The sequence below is a fragment of the Dromiciops gliroides genome, chromosome 1 (assembly GCF_019393635.1).
Source record: "Dromiciops gliroides isolate mDroGli1 chromosome 1, mDroGli1.pri, whole genome shotgun sequence".
Classification (NCBI taxonomy): Eukaryota; Metazoa; Chordata; class Mammalia; order Microbiotheria; family Microbiotheriidae; genus Dromiciops; species Dromiciops gliroides.
The window spans coordinates 301,128,867-301,146,816 of NC_057861.1; the positions used below are offsets into that span (position 1 = coordinate 301,128,867).

Here is a 17,950-nt window from a genome sequence, read left to right on the forward strand (position 1 = left end):
ATTGGTATGCTAAATATTAGGCCTTTGTCCAATGATCAACAAATAGAATCACTGCTGGAAGGGGAACTATTTATTCCATTTGGACATTTTCACTGTAAATGAAACAGAAAGTTCAACAAAATTTCACCTGAATGGACCATCTTCCCCTTAGAAAGGCACACGAAGGAATTGGTGGAATTGGCTTCATCATATGTTCAAAAGACTGTATTTCATGGGAAATCCATTCATTTTGACTCGCAATGCTTATGACAAAAATAGGCAAGGGGACCACTGTGTAGAGATAATTGCAGTTTTTATGAAATACCATCTGCTATGGAGTCTGAGGAAGTGGGAATAAACCATGTGAAGAATTTGATAAGAGCCACCAACCAAGTCCAAATATTCTTTTGTTTTCAGTCATGTCAATGTGAAGGGAATACACGAGGGAAGATGAAAAATGTTGGAAAATGTGATGAAGGATTAAGCAGTGAAAGATACCAAATGCTTCTAGATTGTACCTATATAATATGAATGCCTTCTTAAAGAAATCCCAGTAGAAAGGTGCTAAACATAACTAAACATAGTGAGCACTGATCAATATAATAAAAATAAAATTGTCTATATCATATTAGGCAAGAAAGTACTGACTATTGGCATGGGAGTCATTTCAAAATCAGGTGTGTGTGTGTGTCTGTACATATACATATGCATATACATGCCTATGCATCTATGTGTGTGTGTCTGTACATATACATATGCACATACATGCCTATGCATCCGTGTGTGTGTGTGTGTGTGCATCATTTATTAAAACCAAAGCCTAAATTAACACCAGATTGGAATAAAGGATGAAGATGAACATAAAATACTGAGTTCAATAGCAATACCTCCAACATGATCTATTTAACTCATCAGCTGACTCTGAAAAGTGAGGAACAAATAAAAGAAAATCCATCTTTTGGGGACTCCATTTCATCAACTACTAAACGATGAAACAGAACTAAATGACCCTTTAGACCCTTTCGAACATTAAAAATATGATTCTATTTTTCTTATTCCTTAAAGAAACTCAAAAAGTATAAAATGCTCTCTGCAAAGAGGAAGCCAAAAGAACTTGAATGGCCTCAATATCAAAACACCTTGATGACTTTGCAAGGTGGAGAGACATCCAGCCTATTTAGAGCATAAGATCATTTGCAACATTACAAAGGGAGAAAAATAAAGATCATGAGTATTTCATCTTACAAAACAGTAAAAAGAAGTAGAGGGAAAGGTTAGCCTTTAGCAAGCTTGGCAGGCAAGTCAACTAAGCTAAATCATCATTCAAAAACCATTTATAGATGAAATTGGAATGAGGATGACAAATAGAAGTAGAATTAACTAGATCTGCCAGAATTTCTATAGAGATCCATTGTTATTATCTATGACAGTTGAATTATTATATTTGTACTATAACATCTTAGTATCCAATGTGCTAGATGAGGAATTGAAAATGACACTCAAGAAAATGGAGTCAGAAAAAGTCACAGGACCTGACCAGAATGCATACAGAAGAAATCCACGCTGGCAATGACATTCTTTTAAAGGAATTAAGTGATTAATTTTTAAGACATATCAAAGAAGGGAAATTTTCAGAAACATGGAAAAATTCATAGATCAATGAGTGAAAGAAATAATTAATTGATTAATTAAAAAACAAAAGGCAAGTACCTATTATGTGTCAAGCACAGTGCCAAGAGCCTGAGATACAAATAAAAAAAGTTAAATAGTCTCTGCTTTCAAGGAACTTACATCTGAATTGGGCAAGACAACTGATAGAAGAAAGTTCTGCTGCAGGGAACATAGAAAGTCCAGAAGTCCTATGGGTACATATGGGAAGACCCAAGTGTCAGTAAGTATAGATTGAATGACTATGCCCAGGGGTCTGGAGGGTATAGAAGACAAAGGAAAAACCAAGTGAATGAAAAATTGATATTTACCACACCATGATTTGTAGTTGGGTGGAAAGTCTATTGAATTGGTCTACCAATAAGCTGACAATAGAGAAAAGAAATTAAGTCACCTTTCCTTTGGTCTTTGGGGGGGGGGGGCAATGAGGGTTAAGTGACTTGCCCAGGGTCACACAGCTAGTAAGTGTCAAGTGTCTGAAGCCAGATTTGAACTCCTGAATCCAGGGCTGGTGCTTTATCCACTGTGCCACCTAGCTACCCCCCCCAAAAAATATGGAACATTTCATGAATTTGCATGTCATCTTTATGCAGGGGCCATGCTAATCTCTGTATCATTCCAATTTTAGTATATGTGCTGCTGAAACAAGCACTATCCTTTGGTCTTCTTGATTCTAATACAATTAGTTGTTTCAATTGATTAGTGAAAAAGATCATGCCATCATAGCATTTGGAATTATAAAACCAAATAGTCACCCAAATGACTGAGTTTTTACAAAATTTTTCAATGGGTTGGTTTAGAGTTGAAGAGGCATGGTCACAGAGCAGAATACAGAAGGAAAAAATGAATTCATTTTCTCAGAAGCACTTGACTATAATGTACTTATAGGTAAGGTACATATTTAAGATAGAGGACCTAAAACAGAATATTATTGTAATAAATTGGACAAAGCTATCCCCAGTAAGTACATCATTACAATTAAACTATAGGACTAAAGACAAATAGAATATGGTCAACTGAAGAAAACATTTCAAGTCATGTAATCTAGAATTTCACCACAACTACACTGCTGATATTGAATGACAATTTAAATGTATCAAATGAAGCTTAAACAGATTGAATCTGAATTATAAGGGTTCTGTAAAAAAAAAAAATTTAATTATTATAACTATATCTAATCTGGAAAAATTATATAATTGGACTTATGAAAAATTATGATTATATGAAAAATTATAAGTTTTGGAAAATTATAAGTGGGCCGTAAGTCCCTTTGTGGTCGCCATTAAAATGTAGAAATATTTTGAATGACTAGCCTAATTTGGGGGGCTAATCTGACTGGAGGACTAATTCTGGGACTCTTGACTAACTGGCTATCTGACTGCTATTAACTCAAATCTCAGGGCTTTTTGCACCCACACACCAAGCTAATCCGCCAGCCAGAGCTGTGGCTGGGACTGGGGGGACACTCGAGTGTCACGTGCCTCAGCACAGGTTAAGCCAGAGCCTGGCCTGGATGAGCCTGGGATCTCTCAGATACCTCCGCTCAGGGTGGAGGGAGCTGGGGGATTTTCCCCCCAGCTGTCTGACCTGGTGCCATGAACAGCTCACTGGACTTTTTGGCTCAGCTGAAGCTGAGGGGGAGGGTCACCAGCACCTCCCACACAGAAGAGACCCTGAGGGCCTAAGGCTTTCTAATCTCAGCCTAAAGGTAGGGGTCCCCAAATAAAAATAAATTTCCACAGTTCTTAATGGGTTTTTAATTGTTTTACTGGGAAAATATTAATTTTACAGGATCAAAATTGAATTGATGTATTTGTTGAAAACAATGAAGATCATATGGGTTTCTTCTATACAAGGCTCTAATACTGCTCTGCTCTCTCCACACCCAGGTTTTGTTCCTGAACCCAGAAAAGTAGTCAGTTTCTCCCCTCCTCAACTAATCCCATAACAGTGACAGCTGTGGTGCAATGGGTGGCAGCACATTTGTTTCTCTATCTTCTGACCCCACATCATCCCAGCGTCCTAACAATAGCAACATGAAAGCTATGTCTACCTGCTATCAAAATGGTTGCTTGGAAAGTAAGAAATGCAAGCAAACTACTTATTTGGAAGCATAGAGGTTAATTTTTTTTAATTTCAATGAATAAATCAGCAAGTAATTGAATATGCCTTCTTTGCACTCAAAAAAAGAGAGAAGTACCCTGCCTTGATATGGTTTATAGTCTATTTGAAGAGAAAAGCTGAAAGCACATGGAAACATTCAGGAAGAATATAAGGTCATGCCCATCAGTAGTTGTATCATCAGTGAGCACAACAGCAGACAGTAGGTGGAGGTCTGAGAAGGTCATGAGTCAGACACAAGCAGTGTCTGATAATAGAGAGGCCAGTAGGGAAATGCCCAAGGGACAGACAGCAATCAGGAGCAATCAGGTTTAGAGTAGCCAGCATCATCAGTATCAGAAAGACTGACAGCAGGTATTAGAAAAAGACTCAGCCTCATGCTAGAGAATGGAAAGGGCTCTAATACATTGGAAAACTGGTGAGAGCAAGGCAGAAACCTGGCACTGAGTTCCAACCAAGTTTTAACTGGGTTCTTCTTAATAAGTCATTTAACCTCTCTCAGCCTCAGTTTTTAATCTGTTAAACAGGGATAATAAGAGCCTCGGAAGGTTGTTTTGAGGCTCAAATGCTATTATTCAGGGTGGCTAGGGGAGTGATATCAAGAGGGGGACTTAGGTATGGAGAAATCATTTCAAGTGAAGCAGAAGCATTTATTAAGTGCTTATTATAGGTAGAACCACATGAATCAAGGTCTAAATCTAAGGTACAAGTTGAGGGACCTAGTTTCTAGAACAAGGACAAGCAGTCAAAGCTGGGTTAGCAGCAAAGGTCACTGATTCTTGCACAGGTATAGTTTGGATCAGATGACCTAAGAACTCTGAGATTCTATGGTTCCAAAACCCCCTGAGCTGTAGATCTTCTATTCTTTGAAGAATCTATGATCTCTCGGATGTGGGTCCTCCCTGCAATTGTACAGTAAATCCAGAGTGTATGGAGTGCTCAGGGAGGGTTAACACCTCTGGCATAAGGGCTTGCTGAGCCCTTTCTGGGGCTGCTCATCTACCTTTAGTGTCCAGCTCTCACCGGACTCTTACCTTTGGCTTCAAGAAACTGTAGCGTACATAGCAGCCATACCCCAGTCAACAGTCTCAGCAGATGGGATAAACCAAGTCAAGGATAATTTCATTGGTTCTCTTTGAAAATGAATTACAAACAAAAACAACAGTAAGTCCAAGACATGGCTACATCTTGTCATTGTGTGTAGCACTAATACATGTTTTCCTCTGAATCCTCCACAGTGGGCCCTTCCTTTGTATCTCAACATTACGGGGGTATCAAGGGAGCACCTGAACCGTTGATAGGTGATCCCTCACTCTGTTTACACTGGACCACTTCTTTTTCCAGTCCTATATCTCTTTAGTTATATCCTTTTTTGCTATTTCTCCTAGAGATGACCCAAATTCTCAAAATCACAGAATTCATGAGTGGGAAGGGACCACCACTACGTCAGTGATTGGATTAGAACATAGGAAGTATGCTTTACTATTATGTGCATGATACGCAACATGGAACTGGAATAGAGAGTTAATTCAATAGAAGAGAGAATCAAAATTCATGAAGCATTTAGCAAGCGTAAATGATGGACTGAATCTATTAAGATATATTTAATAAGCAAACATTAAAGTTATGAATTTGGATTTTTAAAAATCAACTGCACAAGTATAATATTTAGAAATGACTATCCAGTAATTGATGGGTGCTAAATGCTTGTGATAAAAATAGAAAAGCAAGATAGTCCCTGTTCTCAACGAAAAAAAGAAAAAGAAACAAGCATATATTAAGTGCTTACTATGAACTCACATTCTAATGGGGGACACAACAACTATTGGATTCAACTGCAGAACATCTAGAAAATATTCAGCTATCTTAAGGTTGGAGTAGCCATTCTGGTCATAATATATCTTCTTTAGTGCCATTTCCATTGATAAAACCATATCCACTGAGCCATTTGAAGGTGTCAAGGAATTTAATGATAAGAACTATCTTCCTGGGTCTCCAGTAACTGTGGCTACTGAGGAAGTAGAGACAATAACACCTATCAAGGCAGCTGCCAGATCAAATCTCCACAAGAGTTTCTCCTTTCAACCATGGTGGTGGCAGAAAAACCAGAAAGAAGGCTGTTGGTCTGGGGAGCTCCTGGGGCTTGAGTGCAGGGACTAAGGCTGTCTCTATTAGGGTCTAAGGGTGGGTGGTGGTCAAAGTGGTAGTGATTGTTTGGCCAGCCTGGAATATGTTGCACCCTGACTCTATCTCAGGGTGCCTTCATGTGTTAGCTATGCTGATTTGTCTGCCCCAATTGGTTTACATTTGGTGGTTTTGGTGGTCATGATGTTGGCAGGAATGGCACTCTCTTGCCCACAAGGGTTACTCCATTGGAGGACTTCTAAGGGGGCTAAACTGAGGGCAGTGTGAGGGCCATTTTTTCTAATCTTTATCACCTACCATAACTGATCACACTAGACAACAATTTGATACCTACATGATTTGGGATTCTTCGGGGAAGCATAGAAAGGGAGAAAGAGTAGAACAGATTTGTAAGAAAAAAAATAATGACAAACAACTGAGAAACAGAAACAAATCATTGGTAAAAAAAAAAAAAAAAACAGCTACCTCCACTGGAACAAAAAATTTGGCTTCTTGCCCTTATCATCTCCCTTCCTCAGATGGGAAGAGAAGAGATATAAAAGTTGATAGTTTTTCAAGTTAATAGAGTGGGGAGGCTGCTCTTCTACCTGAAACAGAGAAGGGGGCAGAAAGTTATCTGGGTCTCAGTGGTGTTTTTATCTTAATCTCTTCCCTAATCCACTCCACATTGACTTTATCTGCCCCCTTCACTCCCACTATCCAATGTTCCAAACAGCAATTCACCAACACAGTCCCAGGGGATTACAGGAGACAACAGTGGGAGAGGGTGCCTAGAATAGGACACAACTCCCTGACCCCAAACCCACATATACATGGTTCAGTAAGATGCCTTCACTCCACCTATTTCCCCATTATCTACTTTGAACATCCAGTTCAAATGTTACAATTCTGGTGACCTCTCAGTAAAAGTCTGTTACTCAGCATACTCATCTCCTACAAGCCAAGTCACTGTTGACAAAGCTCACTACCTAGCCATCCAAGGCATCTCCTATATCCCAAGTCCCTGTGACAAAGCTCACTAGCTGGCCATCCAAGAAGGAAAATAGTTAAACAACTTATATCTTCCATGCCTGTAGTACTGAGCAAGGTTTTCTGAAGGTCCATTGTACTTGTAAGTCCTCATTAAATATTTATCTGAGGTATGTTGGGGGCAGGGGCAAGGCAGGAACACCTATTCAGTGGGTCGGCTCACAAAACCTTTCATGGAACAATAGCTTTAACAAAGTTAGGGGGAGCCATGAAGAATAGCAGCAAGCTGTATGTAAGACGAATGAAAGCTACCAATCTCTCTTCCTCTTTGATTGAGAGAAAATCCCAAGTAAAGATAAGATTGGATGGGGTGGGGGCAGCTTGGTGGCGCAGTGGATAAAGCACCTGCCCTAGATTCAGGAGGACCTGAGTTCAAATCTGCCCTCAGACACTTGACACTTACTAGCTGTGTAACCCTGGGCAAGTCACTTAACCCTCATTGCCCTACAAAAAAAAAAAAAAGACTGGGTGGGGTGGAGGGGAGGCTCAAGGGGCAGGGGCATCCTCCAAAGCAACCTTCATGTTGGGGCCCATAAATGACTCTAAGAATTTAAACCCAATATTGACACCAATGATTATTTATTCAAGAGTCGACATTATTTTCCATTTGTTTTGATAAACTTTCCTCTATAAAACTATGAACTCACTGCTTACAAGTAGAAAGTCAGTCTCATTATATACTGGGAGTAATTGGGGAGAAATAAGAGAGTACCATGTGTAACATTTTCCCAGGTTTCTTGGTTGTGGCTCCAAGCCAAGAAAATGAAAAATCTCCCAGAATATACCTGCCTCCTTCGTTTCATGACAGTCTGACACAAGAATTACTTAAGAAAGAACATCCTAATAATTAAAGCAGTCTAAAAAATAAAATGGACTGGGAAAAGGGCACTTATTTCAGTGGGTAGGAGCTTGAACAAAATGTCCTTTGAGGTACTTTCCAACTCTAAGATTTGGTGACTCAGAGTATAATGTTTTCTAGTCCATGATTACTTTATAATTCTTCATGCTGGCTGCATTGGCAGCACTCAGTAATTGTAACATTGTGCTCTTAAATTGAAGTGCTAAATATAGAATTCATTTCCATTAAGAATATACTCATGCATATTATCTGTTTTGTGGTTACCATACCTTATATTAGAAACTCCATCTTTTCCTTTATCAACATTATTTTGGCAGATAAATGTCAGAAATGGTTACTAATATTCTTTAGGGCAAAATGAATGAGTGATCTATTCTTTCAATTTGCCATATTTGGGTTTTTTTGAACACTTTTCAAAAACGTAAATATTGAATAGTTAAGTAGGTAAACAGCTTTAAAAGGTCATAAGGAATCTAAGATAAGGAAAAAGTTCATGCTTGATACCAGATTATATTGAATGTTTAAGGATTTAAAGTGATAGCTATTTTTAAAAATCTATACAGAGCCTTGCTGAGATGCTTACAAGTATACTCAGGTCTCCACACTCATTTTTTTAAAAAGCCTAATAAATTCCTTTGACACTCCCATGCTATCCAGTTCCTGTACCATTTACCCCTTCCCCTTCATGAAATTTCTTGACAAGGTTGTCTGTACCTGATGCCTCTAGTTCCCTGCTATCTATTCTCTCTACAATCCCTTTTCAATCCTGCTTCTGTCCCCACCACTCTACATGAACTGCCTTTTCAGAGGGCTCCAATGACCTCCTAGTCATTAAATCTATTGGGCTTCTTTTTGGTCATCCTCATCTCTGATGTCACAGCAACTTTTGACAAAGTTGATCACTGGTAGGCAGCTAGATGGCATACTGGACAAAGTGATGGACCTCTAGGTCAGGAAGATCTGAGTTCCAATCAAGTCTCAGTCATTTACTTAGTTGTGTGATTCTAGGTAATTCACTTAATCACTCAGCCTCAGTTTTTCATCTGTAAAATGGGAATAAATAATATCATATACGTTCCAGGGTTGTGGTAAATATCAAATGAGATAATTCAGGGATTCTCAAAAGTCTGAAAATTAAAACTGCCCTAAGACTTTAGGGACATCCTATATATTTAAAGTATTTTGAAAATGTAAAGTGCCATATGTTAGGAATAGAAGTTTAGGTAGTAGTAGTAGTAACAGTAGCAACAGTAGTTGTTGTTATCATTATTATTGACCATTCTCTCCTTCTATGTAATCTTTACTCAATCTACTGAAAGCCAAGAGGCTTTCAGAAATCAAATTTTTTATTCACCTCCTACTCTTCTATTTCTCAAATCACTTCTCTATTACATTATTACATTTGCTTGTTCCTCATCCTATCCTGGATCTCATGAAATGAGTGCTCTTCAACACTGTGTTTTTAGCCTCTTTTCTCTATCCCTCCTTTGGTAACCTTATTTACTTTTACAGCTTCAGTTACCCCAGATCTTCACCTCCATCCCCAATCTCTCTCACAGAACCACAGATTGTTTGGAGTGAAAGAGACTTCAGTGGTCATGTAGGTCAACCTATTCCTGAAGAATCTCCTCTACAAAAGACCCTACAAGTATCCCCTCTAACTTTTGCTTAAAGCCCTCAGGGGAAGAGGAGGCCACTATCTTCTGAGGCAGCTCATTCTAATTGGGGGTGTCTGTAATGGTTAGTAAGGTATTTTTGGTTTTTTAAACATCAAACCTAAATCTTCCTCTGCAATTCCTACCCATTGCTTCTTTAGTTCTCCAACTTCTAGGCGGGGGAAGAAAGGAAGGAAGGAAGGAAGGGAAGGAGGGAGGGAGGGAGGAAAGCCATTCAGCATCCTCTTCGTCCATCTTTGGATACTTTCTAACAGCAACACCATTCTAAAAATGCAATACTCAGAACTGAGCACAAACACCAAATGTGGTTGGACCAGTTTCTTATAAACTCAAAAGTGTATTATTCATAATATCTCCTATTCCCTAATCACTTGCCCCTTTACCTAATGAATATTCAATCTCTAATCCTCTTTGTTCATAATTTTTTCCTTTCTTCTCATCTTCCCATTTTTATTCCTAATCCTATTTCTTTTCTTCTATGACTATCACCAACAAAGCTGGTACAAGTTTCCAGCCAGTATGCTATCCTTTGTGAGCAAATTCCTGAATGACATTCTATTTCTTGACCATGAACACAAACTGGAGGACAAAAGTCCCAATTTACCTACTCCCCTGCATCATCTGTGTGCCTACAAACTTGTTCAGGAGTCAGCAATAGCCAAAGGAGAAGCATGAATTGTACATCACTTAGATTTATGATTACAGCAGAATGGTTTCACGCATGGATATGTAATTATTTAAAATTATTTGAGGAATCCACCCTATGTTTTTCAGTTCATGGAGAATTTTAAATATTACATGTTTCAATGAGGCATGATATAAGATATAATTGTGTAATCTCAATGTTTTGAAAATTGCTAGTTTTTTGGTTTTGAAAACTGTTAAATAATTGAAGGTTTGGAAATTATACACTTATATTCCTTGTCTTTTTTTCCCAAATTCTATGATTCATCCCCTCTCAAGATTCAACAATCACATTCTTGCAATTGATTCTGAGTCACCTCCATCATTATATTTTTCTAGGATTTAACCATCCTTTTTAGGCATTCTGATAATCTTCTGAAAGTTTTCATAAGGCAACTTGATTGTTAGATACAAATCAATAGAAAATATTAACTCAATCTAGAACCAGAAGATTTGGGTGTGAAGTCACCATTTTGACACTTTTTATCTGCATGACCTTGGACAACTTCCTTAATCTCTCTTGGTTCCCCCATCTGTAAAATAGACCTTCCTCACAGGATTGTTATGGAGAAATCACATTGTAATCTCTAAAGTGTTATGTAACTGTTAATGATTATTATGATTACATAACCTTTGGATAGTAACTCATGACAAAAATGGCCCAAATATATGGAAGAGGGGAAGGAAATTTGCTTAGATGACTAATAGCCCCAAATTTGACTGGGGAAATGATACCCTTTGGTATACTGAAAACCAATTTCCTATTTATTCAAGAGTTGGTAAAGCTAATTTCTCCCTAATTCTCTAACCTAAATATTGAAGAATGTCTCTCAAGAAAATGATTGAGTTCATTTAAATTATCCAAGATTATCAGCAAAACTTTCAAGTTAATAAAGCACTGAGGGATTAGAGAAAGCTTTTAGGAGGAGTAAGACTTGGAAGGTTGAATGATAGGAAAGGTCCAGTTTATAAAGAGCTTTAAATGCCAAATAGAGGGGTTTATATTTGATCTGGGAAGCAATAGTAAGCTTTTGGAGCTCCTGGGGTAACTGGGGGAAGGTAACAAAGTGAGAACTAAGGTTGCCCGGTTAAGCCTGGGCAACACTGTTTGCAAGAATTAATGCGCAAGCTATGGGCAAAGCAGACATTTTCCTAGTAGTGTGATGGTGAACTAAGGAGATGACTTCTCATTTTTTTTTAAGTGAGGCAATTGGAGTTAAGTGACTTGCCCAGGGTCACACAGCTAGTAAGTGTTAAGTGTCCGAGGCCGGATTTGAACTCAGGTACCCCCAACTCCAGGGCTGGTGCTCTAACCACTGAGCCACCCAGCTGCCCCTCATTTTTAAGATTTAGAAAAATCACCTTGGTAGCTGAATGAAAGTAAATATAAACACAAATCTTATATATAAGATTTATAAATTTCATCCCCTTAGATTGGAGGAAGAGACCCGAGATAAGGAAATCAGTTAGGCTACTACAGTCGGCCAGGCAAGAGGTGAGGATGAAAAAAAAGAGGCTGTTAAAAAAAGGGGAGGAGCAGCTAGGTGGTGCAGTGGATAAAGCACTGGCCCTGAATTCAGGAAGATCTGAGTTCAAATATAGCCTCAGACACTCAACACTTACTAGCTGTGCGACCCTAGGCAAGTCACTTAACTCTCATTACCCTGCAAAAAAAAAAAATCTGTAAAAGAGGTGATGATGGGGGCAGCTAGGTGGCACAGTGGATAAAGTGCTGGCCCTAGATTCAGGAGGACCTGAGTTCAAATCCGGCCTCAGACACTTGACACTTACTAGCTGTGTGACCCTGGGCAAGTCGCTTAACCCCCATTGCCCCGCAAAAACAAACAAACAAACAAAAAAGAGGTGATGATGGTGTTAGAAAATAATTATTAATAATGAATTTCTTGGGGGCAGCTAGGTGGCACAGTGGATAAAGCACTGGCCCTGGAGTCAGGAGGACCTAAGTTTAAATCCAGCCTCAGACACTTAACACTTATCAGCTGTGTGAGCCTGGACAAGTCACTTAACCCCAATTGCCTCACTAAAAAAAAAAAAAAAAAAAAAAAAGAATTTCTTGGGGACCCAGAGACCCAGTTTTAGTTGGCTTTCTCTCCCCCTCACTTCAGAAAGGTCAATTCTTGAGAAAATTCTAATCTCAGAGAGAGCCCAAAGGAACAAAAGGAATGGAGATAGACTTTTGTCTAGTTATGGGAACTGATGGGATTATATCACACCTAGATAATGGACTTTGCCTTGAGCAATTTAGGGAATAGTCTTTTGGATACTTCCCCCTGATGTCATCTGTAGAGATCATTTGAATATGGACCATCCTCAGATCGTGTCAACCAAGGTAATTGAATGATGCTGGCCAATGAGCTTTGATCAGTGTATAGTGACCTGTCTCTATCAAAAGAGAATAAAAGCCAAAACCACCTGAGGCTCCTGGGGCTTGCCATCATGGATCATGATCTTGGCTCAGATTGCTGTGTCTGAGTGCTCACTCTGCTCTTAGGACAGAATAGGTAATGTAGGGCTTCTGAACTCTGCTTGTGGGCCCTGGGCTCTCTCTCTGAGAGACATGGTGCTGGGGCTTTCCTCCTGCTTGTGTTAAATGCCACATGGTCAATACTTTACTATTATTTAATATTAATTAATAATAAATACTTACTACCAAAACCGGTATAATAGCCATTATTATAGAAATAGTCATTAATATAGAAGTAGTAGAAATAATTTTAGAAAAAACCAGCCTAGTCCCCAATAATTTAAAAATTATAATGGCTTGGGGCAGCAAGGTGGCACAGTGGATAGAGCACCATCCCTGGAGTCAGGAAGACCTGAGTTCAAATGTGGCCTCAGAAACTTGACACATACTAGCTGTGTGACCCTGGGTAAGTCACTTAACCCCAATTGCCTCACCCCCAAAAAACAAAAAAACCCACCACAATGGCTTGAACTTAGGGTTGTGGTTATATGAGTAAAAATGAATGGATATTAAAAGAGGCATTACGAAGATAGAAATATCAAGGTTTGGTAATGGATTACATATAGGATTCAAGGATAATGATTCAAGGAAGTTTCAAACCTGGGTGACTGGAAGAGTAGTGATAATGAAATTCAGAAGGGGAGGAGATTTGAATGTGAAAGATAGGAGTTCTATCCTAGACATGTTGAGTTTGCAATGCCTATGGGGACATCTACCCAAGATATAGTTGAAGATGTGTGACTATAGTTTATTATGGAGATTAGTACTGGATATATATATATGTGTGTGTAAATATGTATATATGGATTTGGGAATCAGATGCATAGAGATAATAACTGAACCTAAAGGAACTCAGTTGGAGAGTAGAAATAAAAGGGAAAAGAGAAGAGGACAGAGCCTTGGGGAACACCCATATTTAGAGGAATGAACAAAAGAGACTGAGAAATTTGGGGAAATGTATGAATCATTAATGAACACCAGGAGAATACTGTGAGCTACTCTCTCACTTGATTAGCTGCCAATAAAGCATCTCAATTTCTTCTTAATTATCTCCAAAGTATTGAAAAATCTGTTTTAAGCAACTGGATAGGCTATTCAACTCACCTAAGGCTATCATAATTCATGCTAGTTACTAACCCCATCAAAGGAAGCTTGGAGTAGAGGTTGGAGTGAGGAGCTATGCATTCACCAATTCTCTAGCAGTCATCCCCTGGAGGGACATCAATTCATTTGGAGAGGGAGGAGAGAGTGTTTCCAGCACCCATTCCATCACATCTATAGTTAATTATACATTTACATGATATAGAAGTGATAAGACCAAGTTTCTTCTTTCTCAGATTTTTCATTTCTGGACTGAAGAGCCATCTTTTCTCAACCTTGATTGTTCACAGATGTTACCTGACAAATTTTAAAACTTTTGGTTTTTTCAGATGTCTAGAATCTACTAGCTTAAAAAAAAAATTACATTGTTGGGGGCAGCTAGATGGAGCAGTGGATAAAGCACTGGCCCTGGATTCAGGAGGACCTGAGTTCAAATCCAGACTCAAACACTTAACACTTACTATCTGTGTGACCCTGGGCAAGTCACTTAACCCCCATTGCCCCACCAAAATATATATATATATATATATATATATATATATATATATATATATATATATATATATATATATATATATATATATATATATATATACACACACACACATTGTCATCAATTAAAAATTTGCTAGCATCTGAAGGGAAATCCTAACCTACTATTTACTATAAATCAAAGTAAAAATATTAAAAAGTATATATTTTCTCACAGAAACTGAGAGTTAAAAAGGACCACAGTAGCCATCTAGTCCAGTCTCTTACATGAAAGAAATCCTCAATATCACATACCCTGCAAAGGATATTCTTAAAAAGAAATTGGGTAGGGCAGCTAGGTGGCACAGTGGATAGAGCACCGGCCCTGGAGTCAGGAGTACCTGAGTTCAAATCCAGCTTCAGACATTCAACACTTACTAGCTGTGTGACCCTGGGCAAGTCACTTAACCCCAATTGCCTCACTAAAAAAAAAAAAACAAAAAAATAAACAAACAAAAAAAGAAATTGGGTACTTGGGAAAGCTTCATTTTTCTTTTTGGATACTGTTGTCATTTGCATACCTCGATAGATCTGAGGTCACAAGAAGCCTCCCAGTGGTTTAGATTGCCACCCATATACGGCATATATCATATATAGCAATTACCCATTGCTTTCCATAAATCCTCCACAAAAGGTTTTTTGAAGGAAAAAGATATTACATATAGATTTCTTGACAATGCATGGGAATAAGTAAACTGTCCATCAGTTATGACTTTACTTTCACTAGTACTACTGTAGTACTTAAAAAACAACAACAACAACAACAAATTATCTGGATATTAAATGACTAGAAATTTATTTTAGTTCAATACCTAACTTGGGGTAAGAGATGCTTGTTTACATGTTTCCCTAACCTTTAGAGGTCACAATATCATGAGTGCCTTGAAATGAGAATGAATTTTAACCATTGTGTTGCAAAGGAAAAAGATCTAAACTCTGAGTCACAGGATGTGAGTTCAAATCCTAACTCTGTCACTTTCTAGCTGTGAAGGCTTGGGTTAGTCACTTAAGCTCTCTTGGCCTCAGGTTCCTTATCTGTAAAATAAGGAGGTTGGACTTGATGACCTCTAAGATTCCTTCCTTCTCTAGATTTATGGTCCTTGGGTAAATCTTTTGAAATCATTTTCAAATGACATTTGAGGTGATTTTTCTTTACAAACTAAATCTTTCAGATAAGACAACTGTTGGCAGTTCATTTGAACCAGAAATTCATGTGATGAGATAGATTAAAAATAAAATCATTTATTTTCATGTTCAACTTTAAAGTCAGTGATTATTCTCTAGAACATTGGTATAAACTAAGGTTTTGCTGTTGTTGTTATTTGCAGTATACGTTTGTGGATATAGTGGGTAGCATTCAAATAAAAACAACAAATATTTACTGAACAATTTAAATGGTGGCTTACTAAGTACCTATATGTGGAATGGTTTTGAAGACTCCCCATGTTGTACATTTCAATAGACATGGTTCAGAAAGGGTAGAATTTCTTCTTTTTTCAAAAAGTTAGCAATTCTGCCTGCCATATCTACCTGTTTATGTTAATAAATTCATGTTTCAGTAATAAGTTTTTAAAAGTTCCAAAGTATTTTCTACTTTATTCTGCATTTTCCCAAAATGGAAGAATTCTCTCAGGGACTGATGGATGGTTTGTCACAAGGGAACTCAATTTTTTTTTATTCAATAATGATCTAGGACCTGCCATATTAATGTGTGCCAGGAAGGAGCATCTTGAGACCAGATATGGTGAGTGGGTGCTTAGCAATGATTAACCCTAGGGAAAAGAGAGAAAAGAAGTCAAATTTGAGTGATGGCATTACAAATGCATATCCTCTGGCCCCAGCAGATTTTTATTATCAATTGCCATATTCGATATTAAGAAGAAATTATGTATTACAAATTATGTAATTAAAAATAATGCCTTACCATCCAGCTCCCAACCTCAGCACTCAGGTGGAACTACTTTCTCCAAAGTTAGTAGTGAACACTTAATTTCCAGTTCTGATGTCCTTTGCTCAGTCCTCATTCTTCATCTCCATGCAGTATTTAACAACTGTCCTCATTATGCAGACAATCTCTAAATTTACATATGTAATCCTAGTTTCATTCCCAAACTTCATTCCCATGTCACCAAATGCCTATTGTAAATTTTAAAACTAGATGTCAAACTCAGTATGTCTACAACAGAATTCATTCTTCCCCTGCTAAATGGCTCCCTGTTCATTTCCATCCAGAGCACTTGTATCTTCCAGGCCACCGAAATTCAAACTGAGCAACAATTTCATCTTTGATTCTGTCCCTTCTCCCTGCCTCCTCAATATCCAATCAGTTGCCAAGTTTTGTTGAATCTCCTTCCATAAAACCTCTTGAATATAACCCCTTTTCTCTAGTTGCTACCACTTCACTTCATATCCTCAACATCCTTCACATGGATTATTGCAAAAGCCTATTAATTATTCTCCATCCTTTGAGTCTCTCTCTTGTTTAATCTATCATCTGCAAGGTGCCTAAGTAATATTCCTAAAGAACAGGTCTGACCATTTCTCTCTGTTGCTCAAGAAGGTCTCATGGCTCTTTGTTGCATGTAGAACTAAATCTAAATTCTATCTCTCAGTTTTTAAAATCCAAAGGCACTGGCTCGGGTGCCAGGAGTCCAAAATTGGGTTCAAATTCTGCTTTAGATGCCTACTCCTTTATCAAGCATGAACAATTCTTCTAATCACTCTGGCCTTTAGATATTTCATATGTAAAATGAGGGTGTTGGAATAATGTCCTTTTAGGTTCCTTTCCATCATAAATCTATGATCTTATGAATGATCTGGCTCTAGCCCACCATTCTAGGCTTATTAACTATTGGTAGGGGCAGCTAGGTGGCGCAGTGGATGGAGCGCCGGCCCTGGAGTCAGGAGTACCTGGGTTCAGATCCGGCCTCAGACACTTGACACTTGCTGGCTGTGTGGCCCTGGGCAAGTCACTTAACCCCAATTGCCTCACTAAAAAAAAAAAAAAAAAACTATTGGTAGATTTGCTATTCTCCCTCCATGACATTCTATCTCCCTTCTCTTTGTCCAGGCTATCCCTTAGACCTAGAATACATTCCCTCCTCATCTATGGTTCTTAGATTCCTTGGCTTCCATAAGTGCTCCAATGTAGCATCGCCTACCTCCATTGTAAGACTTTCTTTTCATGTCCTCAATTGTTATTGCTCTTCCCACCCCAAATTACTTTGTAGCTACTTGCTAGATATTTTGTATTTATTTATACATGAAAAGTTATTTCCCTTTCAATAAATGAAGTTCCTTGAGGACTTAGATGACTTGACTTGGATATGGATTTAGCAAAGGAAACTGAAAAAGAGTGGTCTAATAGGTAGGAGAAAAACCAGAAGAGAGTGGTGTCCTGAAAACCTAGAGAGAAGAGAGTATCAGGAGGAGAGAGTGGTCAACAGTGGCAATGGCCACAGAGAGGTCAAGGAGAATGAGAACTGAAAGAAAAAGGCCATTGGATTTAGTAATTAAGAGATGATTGTTGTTGTTTTTTTTAAGAAAGCATTACCATTAGGGAAAAGAAAAAGAAAACCTTTGTAATAAGCTTGCATAGTCAAGCAAAATAAATTCCTTCATTGATCATGTCGAAAAAATAGAGAGATAGATAGAGAGATAGAGAGATAGATA

General features: G+C 38.2%; 1 non-coding gene across 1 annotated transcript; it reads right to left on the reverse strand.

The window, feature by feature from the left end:
• Positions 1-2,195: 2,195 nt before the first annotated feature.
• Positions 2,196-2,299, reverse strand: LOC122737542. The gene has a single exon (XR_006354372.1). It is a non-coding gene; the product is annotated as a U6 spliceosomal RNA (small nuclear RNA).
• Positions 2,300-17,950: the final 15,651 nt, after the last annotated feature.